This window comes from Panthera leo, chromosome B4 (assembly GCF_018350215.1).
Source record: "Panthera leo isolate Ple1 chromosome B4, P.leo_Ple1_pat1.1, whole genome shotgun sequence".
Lineage (NCBI taxonomy): Eukaryota > Metazoa > Chordata > Mammalia > Carnivora > Felidae > Panthera > Panthera leo.
The window spans coordinates 10,681,874-10,695,813 of record NC_056685.1 but is presented as its reverse complement, the minus strand read 5'-3'; positions in this window follow the sequence as shown (position 1 = coordinate 10,695,813).

Sequence of the window (13,940 nt, the reverse complement as noted above, 5' to 3'; positions counted from 1 at the left end):
ACTGGCCCTGCCACCAACAGCCCCCTCCCCCATTTCCTAACTAAGAAGAGGCTTGAGGGTCCTAAGCTTTGTGGAAATGCAGTTAGTATTCATGTGGGGAGGCTGTTCTCTCCCCCTGCTGGGGAGGAGGGATATATGCTTTTGTATCCACCCAGGGTAACCTCCCTTCCAATTATCTCCGGGATTAGGGACTTTAGGTCTGCAGAATCCCTTTTGCCACATAATGTGACGTAATCACAGAGGTGACACCCCGTTGTGTTCTCAGGTTCCACTGATACTCAAGGGGAGAGTATTATACAAGGATGTGACACCAGGGAGCTGGAGTCTTAGGGGGCGTCCTAGAATTCTGCCTTAGAAGGGGTTCCTCTCATCCCACGGCCAAGCATGGGCCTGAGACAAATCGCTCAGAAAGACCGGAGTTCAGCAAGACGGGGAGCACATTACCCCACGTTACCCTCAGGCCACCAGGAACTGAGTGGGGTAAAGTCATACCAAGCATTTGAGGAGCATGGCACAGAATGTCTTTCCTGCTGAGGTTTGAACACGGATTTGGAAGACTGGTGCCTGCTCCCAGGCTGGAAATTTCACGGGAGTGTAAGGAAGGGGACCTTTTAGTTTCCGGGGCTCTACCTGAAGGAACACAAATTATCTGAGAGGCAGACCCAATAAGCTGCTTTTCAGGGGGCCAATAAGCCAGGCAAATGAGATTGAGGTGGAAGGTTTTAAGTTTTTAAGAAAAAAAAAATTTTTTTATTGTTGTGAAATATACATGATATAACATTTATCATTTTAATAATGTTAAATGTATAACTTAGGGGCATTGTTACATTCACAACAACCATCGCCACTTATCTATCTCCAGGACGTTTTCATCTTCCCAAGCCGAAACTTTATCTCCATTAAACACTAACTCCCTATTCTGCCTTCCTCCAGCCTCTGGCAACCACTGTTCTTTCTGTCTATGAATTTTCCTACTTCATATATATGGAGTCATACGCTGTCTTTCTCATCTGGCTTCTTTCACTTAGCATAATGTTTTCAAGTTCATTCACGTTATAACATATATGTTAGAATTTCCTTCCTTCTTAAGGCTGAATAATATTTCACTGAATGGATATACCACATTTTGTTTACTCTTTCATCTGTCAACAGATACTTGGCTTGCTGCTACCTTTTGGCTATTGGGAACAAGGCTGTAGTGAACATGGGTGCACAAGTATCTATTCAAGTATCTGCTTTCGGTGGTTTTGTATATTCACCCAGAAGTGGAATTGCTGAATCATACTGTGATTCTGTGCTTGAATTTTGGAGGAACCGCCATACTGCTTTCCACAACAGTTGCATCATTGTACATTCCCACCAGCAGTGCGTGTAGGAGAGTTCCAATATTTCCTATCTGTTGTTGCTGTTAGTTTTAATAATTAGAACTGAACCTGAAAAACAAACATAGACTGGTTTAATAACCAAAACTGTTAGAGAAGTTATTAAATCTGGCCAATCTGATCCCTGATGTACTGCCAGTCTGTGGGAAATGGCAATTTCACAGAGAACAGCTGGGGGCAGATACTGGCAGCAATAAAACTGATTCATGCTTATGCCCCAACAGGGTGAGACTCTTGAATAAGCTAGTTACAGGAACAAATAAATAGGTAAGAGAGAATTTTTCCCCCTTGGCTTTTTCTTAAAATGCTTACTAACTTTGCTAATGATTCACATAAGAATATAGCAGGCTAAACATATGTATTGCCTTCATCACTTCACCTCCCATTCATTTCTTTTTTTTCTTTAATGTTTATTTATTTTTGAGAGAGAGAGAGCAGGGAAGGGGCAAGAGAGGGGGGACAGAGCATCCCTAGCAGGCTCCACGCTGGGAGCAGAGAGCTCGATGTGGGGCTTGAACTCACAAACCATGAGATTGTGACCTGAGCCAAAGTTGGATGTTAAACTGACCGAACCACCCAGGTGCCCCCCCCCCATTTATTTCTTAAACCCTTATCATCTGGGTTCTAGTCTCACAACTGTTCTGAAGCTGTGTTCTCTTAGGTCCCAACCTGATTTTCAGTCTCTGACAGTTGGGATCATCCATTAAATCTAAGTATTTTTCCCCAAGTTGAATCTTTCAAGCAGAGCAAAGATGCTCTTTGCTCCTTGGGCAAAGACATTCATCAGCCTGACCTCACATATTACTTCCATGACGATGACCTGAAAAATCGCTACCTCTGGGCATTATTCATTCCATTGAACAAGCTGAATGTCTCTTCTGGTTTCCATTGGGAACCTTGTTTTAAACTGTGTGCCGGGCATCTCATTCATGAAATTCATTCGTCCATCCATCACCCTCTCTGGTTGTGAAAGGCCAGCCTCTCTCCTTAGATTTCTTGAGCTGGGAGGAGTATAGACACACACAAATCATTCTGCATGATATGGAAACAGGGGTACTCCACTGGCAACTCAGGAAGGAGATTGGGATCCTAAAGGAGGAAATGGAAGGGTCAAGAGAGGCGGGAAGCAGGGAGGGCTAGCTAACAACTTGACAGAAGACCACGGTCTATGGAGAGACACATAAAACATTCCCTTTGTGGGAATGCGGGACTTCAGAAGAACGATGTCTGACAGTAAAGTTGAAGAGTTTGCAAATTGTGTGGCATTCCTGTGCAACTCCTGAACTTCCTAACACTCTTTGGGCTCTTTGGGGGAATGAAGAGGGTCATAGCCCAGGATTTTCCGGAAAGCAAGGAGAAGTAAAATAGAGCTGGGTATAATCATTTGGAGTCAGAGGACAGCAGATAAATCAATTGCAGTGTGGGTAAGAAAGCAAATCCCCGTGCTCTTAGGTATGTTAGGCAAATATGTGTTCTTAAGCTCTGCCATCATCACTACCTAAGTCATTGACTTTGATATTAAGTAAAAGAGTGACCTCAAGAAGTAGGAAGCCATGGAGATTCTTGGATTATATAATATTCATAAATAGGACATCAACCTGTGGCATGAGGTGCCTGTGCTTCATAGATGTGAGAACACTCACGGGGCCAGCTGCATCTGTTTACTGCCATGAAGGGTTCGGCCCTCACCTTTTGGCTTCCTTCTTGGGCTCTAAGCTTCTTTCTTAAGCTCTTTAAGAGGCCTGGTGACCCTCTCATATCTCAGGGGTATAGTAATAATCATGCTGCATATCTTTATATCATTTCACAGTTTACAGAACTCATTCACACACATTTTATTCTCATAATAGTCTTTAGAAGGTATTATTCTTCCCATTTTACAGGTGAGGAAACTGAGGTTCAAAAAGGGTTCCATGATTCGCTCAAACTCATGCATGTAGTAAGTGTCTGAGTGAGTGAGAATTCTGTCTGTTGCGCTCCCCTTACCCCTGGAGCTGCCTTCCGAACATGAGTTCTTCTGACTGATTCAAGCACCTCTCTCTATAAAGTTGGTTAAGGGATTTGTGCTTCTGTTGCTGACTATTTTCAAGGTTTCAAATTAGTATTGGGGAAAAGTATGACCTTTATGAGAGTTTAGGGAATAGTTACAAACATTCAAAATGTGGAAATCTCACCTTAAGTATTCATCTGAGTGGAGTCAGCTGAGGAGGTACTAAGAGGGACAAGAAAAACCAGAAGATGCATTTCCCAGCTACAGAAAGGTTGAGAACTGCGTACAAACCCACCAAGAGTTTGATGGAAATATTCGAGCATTTTCCTTAAGGATTTCATAAAGAATTGCTAAATGCTAAATACAAAGCACTGTTTTATACTTATGAGAAGATTCTTTGCTTCCATGTTTCAGGCAAATCTAAAGCAGAGCAATTCTCTGAGTCAAGCTCACCTATGTAAAGTGTCACGTCTTTCCAGGGCAGACTGAAGCCCTGCATCGAAGCAAAAGCCCAGAAACTGTAAAGGGATAAGGCTACAGGATTCATGCTACACAGGCTTCATCGTCTTGCCCATCTTCACGTCTTCGTTTGGTTTTACTCAGAAGCCCTTAACCAGACTGGTGGGGGGACAAAAAGGGAGTGTGGGCCATGCAGGTGATAGGGAGAGCTGGCCAGGGCACAGAGTTTGCTTCAGTCTCTGTCTCTCTCAGGAAGGGCAGACGAACCCTTAGGAACTATGCGTTCTGGTGGGAGAAAAATTATTCTCAATGGGGGTATTTAAATATGCACATTTCCAACCAACTATTTGAGGATCGCAGGGCCAGTTGACATATCCAGTAATTCTTCCCTCTCCCTCAGCCATGGTTTCGGTCACCCGCAGTCAAGGTCCAAAGCAGATGACCCTCCTTCTGATGGATGGTCAGAAGGTCACCAGGAGCCTTGTGGTATGTCATTCACCTTGCTTCATCTCATCATGTAGGCATTTGATCATCTCACGTCATCACAAGAAGAGCGAGTACAGCGCGATATACATAACTTTTATTATAGTATATCATCATTGTTCTACTTCATTATTCGTGTTGTTAGTCACTTACTGTGCCTAATTTAGAAGTTAAACCTTATCATAGTTGTGTATATACGGGAAAAAATGCAGTGTATGTGGAGTTGGGTACCATCTCTGATTTCAGGCACCCAATGGGGGGCTTGGAACGTGTTCCCATGGATAAGGGGCACAACTATACCAACAAGTCCCTAATAGGCTTGAGTTTTGTCTTTCATCAGCTCATTTCCCAAGTTTAGGAAGAAGAGCAAAATTAGGTCATTTAATTTTCATTGACTTTCCCTTCCCCTTCCTCTCCTGGGAAGAGGAACAGACCCGGTAGATTCATAAATTGAATAGTTTAAGCAATTAAAATCTGACTCGAGCTAACTAGGATATACTAGTAAGGAAGGAGTCATCTAATTTAATAAGTGGGAAGACATGATGATCAAGAATAAGCCATTCTAACTTCCACTCTGTTAAAAAAAAAAAGTTGTGTTAAGAAATTCCAAGTGTTTGAAACATTTCTAAGAAGGCCAAATAATTTTTTTTTTTTATCAGTGTATTTACTACAAGGTATCTTTAAGTTGTGAGGGCCTTTGGTGCATTAAGAATGTCCAGGTTGTTGGCACAAAAACAGACACTCAGATCAATGGAACAGAATAGAGAACCCAGAAATAGACCCACAAATGTATGACCAACTAATCTTTGACAAAGCAGGAAAGAATATCCAATGGAATAAAGACAGTCTCTTCAACAAGTGGTGCTGGGAAAACTGGACAGCGACATGCAGAAAAATGAACCTGGACGACTTTCTTACACCAGACACAAAAAATAAACTCAAAATGGATTAAAAACCTAAATGTAAGACAGGAAGCCATCAAAATCCTTGAGAAGAAAGCAGGCAAAAACCTCTTTGACCTTGGCTGCAGCAACTCCTTACTCAACACGTCTCCAGAGGCAAGGGAAACAAAAGCAAAAATGAAATATTGGGACCTCATCAACATAAAAAGCTTCTGCACAGCGAAGGAAACAATCAGCAAAACTAAAAGGCAACTGACGGAATGGGAGAAGATATTTGCAAACGACATATCAGATAAAGGGTTAGTATCCAAAATCTATAAGGAACTTATCAAACTCAACACCCAAAAAACAAATAATCCAGTGAAGAAATGGGCAAAAGACATGAATAAACACTTCTCCAAAGAAGACCTCCAGATGGCCAACCGACACATGAAAAAATGCTCCACATCACTCATCATCAGGGAAATCCAAATCAAAACCACAATGAGATACCACCTTACACCTATCAGAATGGCTAACAGTAACAACTCCGTCAACAACAGATGTTGGCGAGGATGCAGAGAAAGAGGATCTCTTTTGCACTGCTGGTGGGAATGCAAGCTGGTGCAGCCACTCTGGAAAACAGTATGGAGGTTCCTCAAAAAATTAAAAACAGACCTACCTTATGACCCAGAAATCACACTACTAGGTATTTATCCAAGGGATACAGGTGTGCTGTTTTTGAAGGGACACATACACCCCAATGTTTATAGCAGCACTATCAACAATAGCCAAAGTATGGAAAGTGCCCAATGTCCATCGATGGATGAATGGATAAAGAAGATGTGATATAGGAAGTCCCCTGGTGATTCATATGCATGAGAATCTTTGCCCAAGGTCAAGGGACATTAAAAGAATATCCTTACAAAACACTAGCTACATTTACTCAAGGAATGTTGATGACATGGTCAAGATTTTTTTTTCAATTTAATGTATCTCTAAGCAACTAGACTGTTTTTGGGGCACCTGGGTGGCTCAGTCAGTTGAGCATCTGACTTGACTTAGGTCATGATCTCCCGGTTCTTGGGTTCAAGACCCACTTCAGGCTCTGTGCTGACAGCTCAGAGCCTGGAGCCTGCTTTGGATTCTCTCTGTCTCTCTCTCTCTCTCTGTCTCTCTCTGTCTCTCTCCCCCTCCCTCCCTCCCTCCCTCTCCCTCTCACTCTGTGCCCCTCTCCCACTCATGTTCTGTCTCTCAAAAATAAATGTTAAAAAAAAAAGCCTATGTTGCACACAGGAATGCTTCTTTTGCTTAAGATGAGCTACTTCCGTACCTCTGGCCCTATAGTGGTTTTCATGCCTCTGTCTCAGAATGTTTTTCCAACACTAATTCATTAAGTAGATGATGGAGAAACTGAAGCTCCAAGAGAACCAGAGGAAGGACATGGTTCCTGATCCCCAACCTGTAGCTTTCTTCAAAAAACAAGAAAAACCTTTGCCAATTCAGGGACACTGCCTGACAGGTAGAGTTGCTATAAAAGCAGTGCATTATTATTATTAAACTTTTTTTAATGTGTATTTATGTTTGAGAGAGAGAGAAAGAGAGAGCGAAAGAGAGCACAAGCAGGGGAGGGGCAGACAGAGAGGGAGACACAGAATCTGAAGCGGGCTCCAGGCTCCGAGCTGTCAGCACAGAGCCCGACGCAGGGCTCAACCCCACGAACCATGAGATTATGACCTGAGCTGAAGTCAAGAGTTGGACTCTCAACCAACTGAGCCACCCAGGCACCGCTAAAAGCAGTGTATTATTAAAACAAGGCTATAAGATGACAGGCTATGATTTTTGGCAAAGTAGATTTCAGATAATTAATTGAAAAAAAAAAAAAACCATAGGGGCACTTGGGTGGTGGCTCAGTCGGTTAAATGTTCGACTCTTGGTTTCAGCTCGGGGCATGATCTCATGGTTCATGAGTTCAAGCCCCGCATGGGGATCTGCTGACAGATGGAGCCTGCTTGGGATTCTCTCTCTCTCTCTCTCTCTCTCTCCTTCTCTCTCTCTGCCCCTCCCGTGGTTGCTCTCTCTTTCTCTCAAAAATACACAAATAAACATTTAAAGAAAAGAAAAAAGCCATACACATTGGCTTGCAGAGGGAAAAGCATATTTAAATGTATTTTAAAAAGATACAGCTTTTGTCTTCTTGCCCAGTGAAGACATACCTGTAGGATGGCATTGACTGGATATGTTTAAATAAGGGAAAAAGTATCCAGTAACTGAAACAGGAGGACCGGCGTGTGCCAGCGCGGTGTGACATTTCAGCAGCAGCCTGTGGTGACCACCCTCCTCAGGGCTATCAGGGGATATAGCCCTGATCGCTATCCCCTGACGCACCGTTTGCCATCTCCACCGCCTTCCGTTTCACCCGCGCTTGCCGTCCAGGAACAGCCAAAACTGGCCTCCGGGGACAGAGCCTTCTTGGCAGCCGTCTCAGGATGGTCAAGTGATGACCCGGTTCTCCCCCAAGTCAGAGCCGATGAGGAGAGGGGTTGAGGTGGGAGGGCCCGAGGTCCCCCCCACCACTGCTGCTGGAGCAGCCCCTGGCTTTCAGAGAGGGGCTGGGGGAGGGGCGGGCAGCACCCCAGTCCGCTCCCCAGGCTTGGATGACCCGGCAGGTGCTCACGCTTTCCTCAGGGGAGACTCACAAGGAAGACTCCTGACCCGCTCACGTGCAGATTCTGAAATCACTGACTCATTATGAGCCCCCTGAATTACACTTTTTCAGTTTTCACGCACGCCCCAGGACCAAGAAGGTTGACATAAAAGAACTTGGGGATCTCGCAGTTGTAAGAATGATTCAATTCCTTTGTGATTACTAGGCAGTCGAGTTGGAACAAAGCCTAGTCGGTGAGAAGTTACTGACCTGTAAATACTCCTCCCAGTGGGTCCTGCTCATTCACTCAGTGGCTCACCAGGCTCAGCCGGCCTCTCCAGGGCGACATTCCTCTCCATCTGACCCCCACATCCCCTCCTCCCTCAAATCTCTCCCTTCTTCTGCAGCCTGGATACTTTCTGTGCTGCCCCTGCCCACCCCCGCCCCCCACCTGCCCCGCTTGTAGGGATGACTCACGTCCTGGCCTGTCAAAGACCTCGTTGGTCCTTGAAGCTCATCTTAAATGCCGCCTCCTTCATGGCGATTTCCTGAGTGTCCCCCAAACAACTACCTCTCCTTTCTTCCTCTTTCTCTTTTTACAGGGCTTGGATTGCTCTGCCTGGTGGCGTGGCTGTTTCTGTGCACCCCACGGATCTCATCTCTCTGTAGCCAGGGCCGTGCATTCGTTCCCCCGTGGCACCTGGCACATGGAATTAACTCGCCATTTCTAAAATGAAACTGACTTGCAGTACACGGAAACCAGACGGAAGGGGGTAAGGAAGAGACTAGGGGGTCAAGAAGGGAGGGCAGAAGCTGGTGGGCAAATGCAAGGGAGCAGGAAGGTGATTGCTGACAGTGCAGTCAGCCAGTGTGATGGCAACCAGGAGGAAAGGACACGGTGGATGAGTCTAGAGAGTCGAGTCGATTCTGAGTCACTGATGTATCTCGCCCCTTACAGGGGCCCACAGGAACCCGTGCGTGGGCAGAGCATTAGCATCTCAGAGCACGAGATCCGCAGAGTGTGGTATCACCAGCGGGTCACTGCAAGCAAAGCTCACGGTCAGTGTTCTTGGACCAGCGAGACCCCAACAGCATGGGAGCCGGTTGGGGAGAGGCCACGGTGTCCAGAGCAATCACAACTGAGGGACACGGTTCCAGGTCCGGAGGAGGAGTCCCTGCTGAGCTTAACCAGTGTTAGGGGGCCGGGCGCAGATCCAAGGAGAACGCCGGGCCCCAGGAGACAGTCCCCTCTGGAGTCCCATGTCCTCCAGCTCAAACAAGATGAACCTCTCGCCGATTTTTAGGGATTTCCAGAAAAGGAGATGGTATTCCTTTCTTCCACAGGGAAGGTTGCTTTCTTGGGTTAGTTAAGGGTGCGTCCGTGAACTACTGAGACTGCCTGCACACTGTTTTGTGAGGCCCTGATTCAAGGTCATTGCACAGGACTGCCGTCCAGCCCTAAATTCTCCAGGTTGAACAGCGGAGAGGACACCCCTGGGCGTGGTGGCCACTGAGTGGATGGAATACGTGTAGAATTTACCTCGTACTTTCTGGATTCCGAAACCAGCCCAGTGACCAGGGTAGTGGGGCCGAGGCATGGGGTGGGGTGCAGGGGGGGATGAGAGGCCATTTATCTGAATCAGGGTGTGGTCACACAGCTCAGAGAAGAGGCTGAAAGCCGGGAGCTGCTCCTACCATAGGGCCTTGGAGTGATGGCAGTCCACAAATACTTCCAGCCCGTGCTCAGTGACAGTCCAAACCTGACACAGGGCCGTTCTTTTACAAAGGTATGCAGCCCAGGTATCCCTCAGAAGTAAAGCCTGAGGGACGGCCTCAATCAGAGAGCTGGGCTAGCTGCCGTAGAGATCTCTGTGATCCCCAGGATGCAACCAGGGGAGGAAGCAAGGGCCTTTGCTTTTATTTCGGTGCTGGGGCAGTTTTTCCCTTTAATTCTCAATTGCTCTCGTTTCTGGTCAGCTGCTGGCAGGAGGCAGCTCTCCGCCTGGGCCCACAGCTCCTCAAAAATCCTAGTGTGCCTGTCACCAGAGAGGCCCAATCCAGACAGTTGTCCCGTGGGATAGTTCCCGCATGGAACCCAGTTGTTCAAGCAAACAAACTCACAAGTTGCAGGCAGGTTGGCCTCCAAGTTTAAACATACTGTGTCCTGCCTAATGTTTTTGGGAGGCTGGGGGGGGGGGGGGGGCGGGGAGGGGTGCTGTTCAGACTAGAAAATTCTGTCTCAAAGAAACCTGTTACAGTAAATTTGAAGTGGATTCAGGGTCAATATTTCAGAAAAGGAGTCAAGAGACTTTAAGGGGACTCTTTATTTATTTTTTAAAGTTTATTTATTTTTAGAGAGAGTTCATGTGGGGAAGGGGCAGAGAGAGAGCGAGAGAGAGAGAGAATCCCAAGCAGGCTTCCCACTGGTAGCACGGAACCCGATGTGGGGCTTGAACTCACAAACTGTAAGATCATGATCTGAGCTGAAACCAGAGTTGGATGCTGAACCGACTGAGCCACCCGGGTGCCCCTGAGGGGACTCGTTAAGGCCAGATATCGTTGTGGACTGATTTGGGTTTTCCCAAATTCACATGTGAAGCCCTAACCCCTGGTACCTCAGAATGTGCCCAAATTTGGAGACCGCTGTTAACAGGGTAATTAAGTTAAAATGAGCTCATTAAGGTGGCCCCTAATCCAGTGTGGCTGCTATCTTTATTAGAAGAGATCGGGAGGGGCGCCTGGGTGGCTCAGTCGGTTAAGCATCCGACTTCGGCTCAGGTCATGATCTCACACTCTGTGAGTTCAAGCCCCGCGTCGGGCTCTGTGCTGACAGCTCGGAGCCTGGAGCCTGTTTCAGATTCTGTGTCTCCCTCTCTCTGACCCTCCCCCGTTCATGCTCTGTCTCTCTCTGTCTCAAAAATAAATAAACATTTAAAAAAATTAAAAAAAAAAAAAGAAGAAGAGATTGGGACCCAGACAAGGGGGAAGGCCCTGTGGAGATATGAAGAGAAGGTGGCTGAGGAAAGAGGCCTCAGAAGGAACCAGCCCCGTCCTCACCTTGATCTCAGACTTCAGTCTCCACAATGGTGAGAAGTGAATTTTTGTTATTTAAGCGTCCCAAGCTGTGGGACCTTGTTGTGGCATTCCAAGCAGACTCATACAGGGCCTGGGAGAGAGGGAGGGCAAGGGTTGCAGTGCTCTGGAATGACAGTTTAGGTGGAGGGTTCCAGATTAGGGAGACTCAGAAAGGTGGGGGATTAAGGCCAATAGTAAGTAAGGCTGGATTAAGGTAAAAGTAACCAGCTGGTCTAACTCTGCTCCCTTTACTTCTCTTCCACATACCCTTCTCAGCTTGCTTCTTGCAGCTGGAGGTCTTATCAGGTCTCTCAGGAATATATACCATTTATTAGGAGGCCCCTGAAAGTGGAAAAATACCTTGTCCCTCCCACTTCCGTGCCAGTAATCGCTACTGGTGGGACTTCATAATGGTGGTGAAGAATGTAGAGTGAACACCTTTCTCAAGTGGCTCTCAGATTGTATCACTTGGGGAACAGCCTGCTAGTTCTACTCTCTTTAAGTTTACTTATTTTATTTTGAGAGAGAGAGAGAGAAAGAGAGAGCATGAGCAGGGTGGGAAGAGAGAGAGAGAGAGAGAGAGAGAGAGAGAGAGAGAGAGAGAGAATCCCAAGCAGGCTCTGTACTGCCCAACGTGGGGCTCAAACCCACGAACTGTGAGATCATGACCTGAGAGGAAACAATGATTCGGACGCTGAACCAACGGAGCCACCCATGTGCCTCTATTTCTACTCTTAATTAAGTGTGCCTAATGGAAGAAGTAAAAGATTTAAAGAAAAAAAGTGATTATGGACGGTGGGACGTCGCAGTGAGTTTTCAAATGGAACAAAATCCCCTATGCAGAGTCCCCATGTAGAGTCCTGGCTCCTCTTTACTCTCAGATCTTGAGTCCTCTCTTTTTTATTTTTAGTACTTGAAAACAAAATCAGCAGCCTCACACAAATAAGAGTTGGACCAACATTGGAAGTTCTGCCATCGAGTGGACCCACAGAGCCCCAGAGGTGAGTTATTTCATCAGTTCGTGTCTTGATTTCTCCATGTGCAAACCTGTGGGCCATGCTCCCCACTGCCTCCTTGCTCAAAATGCAGTCAGGGACGTTCAAGCTAAAATAAATTCAGGTTCCCAGTAAGTATAAAGTAAATATCTACCTCCAACGTAATTTTTTTAAATTATTTTTTAAAGTTTATTTATTTATTTGAGAGAGAGAGAGAGAGAGCACATGGATGGGGCAGAGAGAGAGAGTCCCAAGCAGGCTCTACACTGTCAACGCCGAGCTCAGTATGTGGCTCGAACTCATGAACTGTGAGATCATGACCTGTGCCAAAGCTGGACGTCTAACCGGCTGAACCACCAGCCGCCCCCAACATACTTCTTACTAGAAGTGGGAAAGATAGTGAGCCAAAGCTTAAGTTCCTCCTTTTAGCTTTTGAGTTTGAAAAGGACTACTTCTTTCTTTTTATGAAAAACAAAAACAATAACAACCCCCCTCCCCCGGAAAACAACAAAACAAAACAAAACCCCAACCACTCATTTTGCTCATTAAACTGCTACGATTTTCTTTTAATAACAGGCCTGGAATAGGTAGAAATTCCCTAAACCCATTGAAAAGATGGCTCTCCTCTCACTATAATTTTGATGATTACAGCTAACAGCAGCTCACTTAGTTGGCTTCATTTGGGAGGACTGAAACTTATCTCTTGGAGTGTCTACCTTATAATAGTCGCTGTTTTGATAGAATCTCTTCAAAATCCGTTAAACATCCCTTTTTCTTCTAACCATTGTCCACTGGATGTAGGGTCATCATAATATTACCGTTGCATTAGGAGGTGTAATCCAGTCCTGTCACCAATGAGCCACTGTGGTTTTTTTCCCCTTAGGGCTAAATGATCATGTTCTTAGGGATCGTGTGTCTACTTGGTGTCACTGCCTGTTTTCGCCAATCTGTCTATTTTGAGTCTCTGCCCCTTGCCGTGGGCTGTGAGAGCAGACGCTGAGCTTGTTAGACTGTCTACAGCTAGATACAATTGGCTCTGAACTCCAGGTGTCAGGGGCTCTTTGGCGAACAGCGGTACAGTAGACATTCATGAATACCACCCCAGCTTGCATTACTGCCTTTCCAACAGCCCCTGATTTCTGCTGGAGGATCCACATGTTTCTACCTGGGGCTCCGAGGTTGGAGCCCTTGAGCATAGCTAAGCCAGTCAGCACGTTGCATTCCCTAGGCATGTGATTGGTCCAGAGGTGATCCATGGACCCAAGAAGGTCCAATCAGAGTGTTCTCAGCATCTCTAGCTTATGATGCCTTGATAAAGGCATACCTGCTCTCTCTTGGACATGGAACAGAGCGTATGGCCTGCATCTGTCCGCAGTTATCTTGTCACCATTAGTGAGCTAGCTTTAGGATGAGGTTGATCCCAATGAAGGCAGAATGGAGAGAAGGATTGAAACAGTTCTTTGGTGCCACCTTCTTTTTTAATGTTTATTTTTGAGAGAGACAGACAGAATGTGAGTGGGTTAGGGGCAGAGAAAGAGGAAGACACAGAATCCGAAGCAGGCTTCAGGCTCCGAGCTGGCAGCACAGAGCCCGACGTGGGGCTTGAACTCATGAACTGCAAGATCGTGACCTGAACTGAAGTTGGACGCTTAACCGACTGAGCCACCCAGGTGCCCTGTTTGATGACATCTTCTAAGCACTGGATTAACCATTGCCTAAAGGTCCCTTGACCTCTGGATCTTTCTTTCTATCTTTCTTTCCTTGACCTCTGGATCTTTCTTTCTTTCTTTCTTTCTTTCTTTCTTTCTTTCTTTCTTTCTTTCTTTTCTTCCTTAATGAGGCTTTATATGATAAATCTCCTTATTGTCTAAGCCAGTTTAAGTTAGCTTTTCTGATATTTACATCAAAGAGAGTCCTAACTGACTCATAATGTGAAAGAATTTGGACTTGACTTGGTCTGAAATCTATTTTGGTACTTCAGAAGATACTGTTGATACACTTCCTGGTAATACATGGGTATCCACTTAT